The sequence below is a fragment of the Terrapene carolina genome, unplaced genomic scaffold (genome assembly GCF_002925995.2).
Source record: "Terrapene carolina triunguis isolate 2854851 unplaced genomic scaffold, T_m_triunguis-2.0 Scaffold210, whole genome shotgun sequence".
NCBI lineage: Eukaryota > Metazoa > Chordata > Testudines > Emydidae > Terrapene > Terrapene triunguis.
Genome location: NW_020664561.1, coordinates 24,065,105 through 24,071,342, shown reverse-complemented (window position 1 = coordinate 24,071,342; position 6,238 = coordinate 24,065,105).

Below are 6,238 nucleotides of genomic sequence, written 5' to 3'. Positions count from 1 at the left end.
AAAGACAACAAACTAGCTGCCATGCTGAACCCATGCAGTACATTCAAGTAGCTTGATTTGCACTCAGCATGTTCAGTAGAACTTTGCTTGACCTTCATAAAATGACCGTGGTACCTGGCCCTCAGTCTGAGCATTCTTACCCTGGTGTAAAACGATGAAGTGCCTTCCTGACAACTAATGTAGCCTGCCTGGAAACAGACTGGACACTTACATCTGACCTAACCAGTTCCAATCTACGAGCAACTATTCAAAAAGGGTCCCCTCCCCAACAACACAGAGGTAATAATTAGTTACAAATGCACCACACAACCTTCAGAGAGTGGTAATGAAACTGCAAAAATACTCATTATAAATGTGAAATACAAGCTGAGTAAAGAGCTTCTTGAGGTGAACATTCTTTCAAGAGTGCCTTATAAATAGTAAATAGGAGGAGTTACAGGAAGAGTAATTTGAGTTTAATATGAGCATTTACAAAATAAACTCAAATTCAAAAAATGACACAACCTTGCATCAACTTAAGACAAATGAATTGCAAAGCAGAGAAAGCAAAGGTACCTCCAAGTAGAAAATTATGTTGGGACAGTAAGGGTGTCATGCACATAAAGTTACATATGATGGGATTCTGCACAAAGGACTTTGTGACATCATACTACACAACATGAGATCAGAAATGCTAGCCATAATCCTCAGTGCCCATGTAGGTATTGAGAATTGTAAATACAGAGCCCAAAATCCTATTTTGACCAGGCATGAATGTTGCTATCAAAGATAACATATCCAAATGTAAAATCTGCACTCAGTACAGAAAGAAATATGCAAAAGAGTCACTGAAACCACATGAAATTCCTGATTGCTGTTGGATCCAAAGATGAATATCCTGTCACATTACAGGGTCAACATCTCCTGATTTTAGTGGCCACTGTTATAGACTCTAATATCCTACACTGAGATTATATCCTTCCAGTCAATGAAAGCTGGACACATTTTCCTTTGTAGCTTGTCAACACCTTGTTTGGATTAGCCAGTAGGATCATATAAGAGGATGATGTGATTTATTAATGACCCGTCAATGAATAAGAACAGCAATTTGTTTACTATGCATCAAAATTGTTAATTGTACGACCAAGTCATCCATACTTTTCAAAATTCCCATCAGTAGCTATCAGGGTCTATTTCCAAATCCCTATTTTTGAAGTATTAGCTTTCTAAAGACTCATCTATGAACTTAATATGATATTAGTACAGTCCCTGTTGCTCCAGTCCCTCCCACAGGGCCTGGGTGTACTGCTTCCATTGTCCTCCAAATTCTGTGGGCTGGGGATAGGACCCAAACTCAGATCCCATGCACTGGAACTTCTTACATCCTTTACTGTGATTTCTATCAAAAAGTTTGTTATGAGAATTCTTGGGAAATATTTTCATTCCTTGAGTAATTTGGTGCTCAAGAAAGTTGCCAAATAAAAAGCATATCAAAATGAAGTCATCTTTTTTTATCTACAAACAAGAGCGGGGATTAATTCAGGGAAGTCTGACTGTTACTTGGAGTTTTCTGAACCCGAAACTATGGTAACTAATCCCTGTTTTCCAGGTGATTTCAGGAAATAAATCAATGGGCATGCAGCACCTCCATCTGATAAATGATTGGTACACACAAGAGTGCTTTCACCCCAAAATCCTTATTTTTATTGAGTCTCAAGCACACGTCTATAATAGCAATAGTCTAGAGCACCGCAGATATAGTTACCCAAAGTCTCAGATGTTGTCGAGTGGTCAGCAGCAGGGTTCTGGTGGCCAGCCATCCTCCTGGCCACTGGGGAGTTAGATGTTAGTCTCCTAGCTAGTCAAAATCCTCTCTGAACTTCTTCAAATTGCACACAGTAATTAATCTGCTGTCAGCCTTCACTATCATAAATGTGACAAGAGCACATAAAGCCCATACTCTCATCCTTTCCATGGCTGCCAAAATATTTCCAACCCCAGTTCAAGGTGTTGATCAAGATCACAAAGCCATTAATAGATCAGGTCCCAATAACATTAGAAATTGCATCTCCATTTATGACCTGCCAAGCAAGTCTAGGAAAAAGTATAGCTGAGCCAGATATAAGGTATTTTTGCTGAAAAAATTGTAATAATTGAGCTCTAGCTGGCTTACCACAATTGTAATCTTAACTCTTTAGTAAAAGTCTGGCCTAGTTGGCCAGGATTGTATATTTTGCAAGACTGCTGTGATCCTGTGACAAAAAAGACAGCTAAAAGCAATGCCCTAAACAGCCTGACGCTGGTACACATTTTCCAAGTCTTTAAGCATCTGGTAAAGGGGGTTTGCTGTGCTTCTGTTTCTCCAGCGGTGAAATGGCCGGTAAGAGTCAGCACCAGAGACAAAAGCTGCATTGTCTATTTTTGCTATTCCTCTCTCCCCTTTTGTGTGTGTTTGCCTTGTTTCATCCTAAAGGAAGCAGGATCAGACTAACAACAGCAGCAACAGCTCCATCCCATCTCAACTAACTTCTCTTTTCCCCATAAAGAACAGTTACCACCATCTTTAATACTGTCTAAAGGACTTCCAGACAGAGGGATTTCCTTCTGAACATAAGAACATAGGAACGGCCGTACTGGGTCAGACCAAAGGTCCAGCTAGCCCAGTGGCTGACAGTGGCCAATGCCAGGTACCCCAGAGGGAATGAACAGAACAGGTAATCATCAAGTGAACTTTTCCCTGTCACTCATTCCCAGCCTCTCTACAGCTAAAGGGAAAGGGCATAAGGGATATTGGTAAAATAAAAGCCTTACTTCATACTTTACATTTCAAATGCTTTAACTGTTTTTCCTTCTTTTTCTGTCTTTAAAAAAGTTAGCATGATTTTAATGGTGTTTGCCATGGACAATGTACTCAAACCTCTGAGCCATGTTTGTATTGTACCATAACAGGGTAATGTTAACACCTTGGATTCTCTGGGCATCCTTATTCCATCCAACTAAACACAACAGGAGTGCAGCGTGGAATGAACTGCCAGAAGAGATTAGACAAATCCAGTGTGATCACCTTTAGGTCTCACTGTAAGGCTTCATTTTTTGGGTAAAGGTTTTCTACAATAGTCAGAATGACACATAACAACAACTGCTCCCTTCTCACCCCCAAAATAAAATAAACTACCCTAAGCAATACTTCCATCACTAAATATGGGAGAGGAGCTGTGGACTTGATCAAGTCCATAGGAATCTCACCTTGCCAATTTTATGCAGAAAATGTTCAGATATGACAATGTTAGTAAAGCTAGTAAAAAAAGATAGATACTAATAATCTTAATTAAAGGGGGATTTACAGCCTAATGTCCTGTTTCCAGTTGTTAAACTTGTTTGTCTGTTTCTATTTAGAAATTAGATGTGATCCTTCAATAGTGACTAATGGAACCTACCACACTCAAAAGAGAACGTTCAGAGAATTGGATGTAATCAGAATAAACTGTAACCAAGGACTGCACTTTGAAACAGACAATAGGGATAACACAGCAGAATGCACAAAGAATGGCTGGTTACCTGTTCCAAGAAGTATCGGTAAGTTGATTTTAGTTTAATATGTTTTTAAAATGTCAAAGCTCAAAAGACTATACAATTCCTGCAATTGAAAATGTAAAAGACATATTTCCAGTGTTTTTCCTTTTACAAAGTTTACTTTGATGAACTTGGATAAAGCATCTGTGAAAATAAGATGATATGGTTTAAGTTAATAGAGCTGTAAATAACTATATAACCAACATATATGCTATGATTTATTTGAAAAAATGTGCTAGATGCAGTCCTTCTATGAGGAGGATTAATAGTTGTGTATTTTACCCATTCAAATTATAGCATGCCAGGCACAATACTTGTACTGTATGAATAGTAAAAATGAAAATAAAAACCTATGGGTCATATTTGGATTCTAAGTCACTCACATACACCAAAGCTCTAGTTTTGTACCATCTATTTGTTCCCTCATTTATTCTGCACTGTCTTGAAAAAGAGCACTGCATAAGCTGAAATGCGCCTCTCTTGTTACCTGCAAAAACCTAAAACACCCCGCCTGTACTCTACTGAGGGCTCAAGGTGTGACCCAGTTAATTTAGGCATCCCCACCCTTTCTCTACCAAGTGCTTGAGCTGTAAGGCACCTATCCTTACCCATGGGGCTCGAGGAAAAAAACCTGGTCAATTGAAGTACCCACCCTTTCCCACAGGGCTCCGGGCTATATGGGTCTGTGTGACCTTTTCTCAGGCCTGGTCTACACTACGACTTTAATTCGGATTTAGCTGCGTTAATCCGAATTAACCCTTCACCCGTCCACACTACAGAGCCAGTTAATTCGAATTAAAGGGCACTTAAAATCGATTTCTGTACTCCACCTCGACGAGCGGAGTAGCGCCAAAATCGATTTTGTTAATTCGAATTAGGGTTAGTGTGGCCGCACACCACCGAATTAATGTGGTTAAATTAATGGGGTAGTGTGGCCGCACACCACTGAATTAATGTGGTTAAAAACCGAATTAATGTGCTTAGTGTGGCCGCGCACAATCGAATTTATACAACCTGTTTCCCAAATTCGAATTATCTAAATTCGGATTAATCCCGTAGTGTAGACATACCCTCAGTGAAAGAGCCTTACATAGCTGTGCTCTAAATATCTGTTTATTAGCAACACACACCAAATACATATACCAAGCAAATCTCATATGCTCACCACTCCCAATATACAGAGAAATTTCACCCAATGGCCAGTCAGGATCCACTCATCTGGGGGTTCCCAGCAATGTCTCTGCATGTCACGGTCATGTAGAGGGGTCACAGTTCCTGCAGCTTGATGTTGAACTGCAGTCCGAAAATGCTTCCCAAAGAGCATTGCTTTTTATTCACATATATAGGTAAAACTAGCTACCTCCTTTACCCCAACGTAACAAAGTTTAACCAATTGTGCGCTGGCACCTACGTTTTCTCCTCTCAGCTCAACTCTTTTTTACATTTTATCTTTCATACCCAAATTGTAACTTATTTATGACCTTCTTTATTTGTGCAGATGGTCAGCATAAATTCACTGGTCAGAGCATATCTTATCTATTTTACCATTTATTGGGGTCTTTCAGTAGCCTCAAAACTTGCCAGCACCTGGGTGTCTCTACTTTACAACCCTTGGTGTTAAAACTGTTATTAGTGGCATTCCTGAGGTGGGGGTGCTTAGCAGCAGTGGAACATTTTTTTTCTTAATTTTAGTGGTGAAATCCCTGAGTTTCACACAAGGCTAATCGAGGCTAGTTTAGTATGGTGGTGAATTAAGTCCCAGGCTTACACTCTCACCAACAGAAGTTGGTCCAATAAAAGATATGACCTGACCTACTTTGTCTCTTTCATATCCTGGAACCAACACAACTTCAACAACGTTACATACGTTTCTTCCAGGCAGTTCTTCCAATGTCAAATCAAATGTTTACTCAGTCTTTCTTCAGGTAAAAAGGCTGTAATGAGAGTTGAGAAGGGACTCAACAGAACAAGGACTTCAGAGTCTGGCTTTGGTAATTACAAACAAATGAAAGCTGTCTAAAACAGGAAGAGGTGTAAGAAGATTTGAAGCCCAGCAGTATTGTTATAAATTAACCCTCTGATAATGGAACTCCAGAGTTAGGACTTGGTATCCCTAAGAAAGAGAGAGCATTAGTGGAAAGGGCTGGGATCTTTTGTCTTTGGGATGTTCAGTTGTGAGGAAAGTGTCTGTGAGGATGACAGACTTATAGGGATTTTTTTTCCCTTTTGTGCCCTTCAACATGTATGCAAATGCGGGCACATGCACACACAAACACACATGTGCACGCAGAAAAACACACTTTCTGCTGTGTGGGAATGTATTATTTCTTAGATGGCTCTTGCAGCTTCCTCTGGAGGTCAATATTTGGGCTCCATCTATTGTGCCCTTTCAAGGTGCTACTCCTTGGTGGCCAAGAGGGTGGAGTTCCACTGCCAGATACTGTGGATATGGAGGCCTACAGCTGGTGATCCTGACACATGCTAAGTCTGCTTTGTGATATTTGATCTGTACAAAGCAGATTTAAAGCTGATCTAAGTGGCCAGATAAGACTCCCCTAGCATAAGAAGAAAACTCCAATGGCATAGAACCAGCCTACTCAGACTCATGTCATTCCACTTTGCAGCCTCAGGCTAGCTGTCAAAAATCTTTGTCTCATAACTATCTATAAAATCTTCATTCTGATTC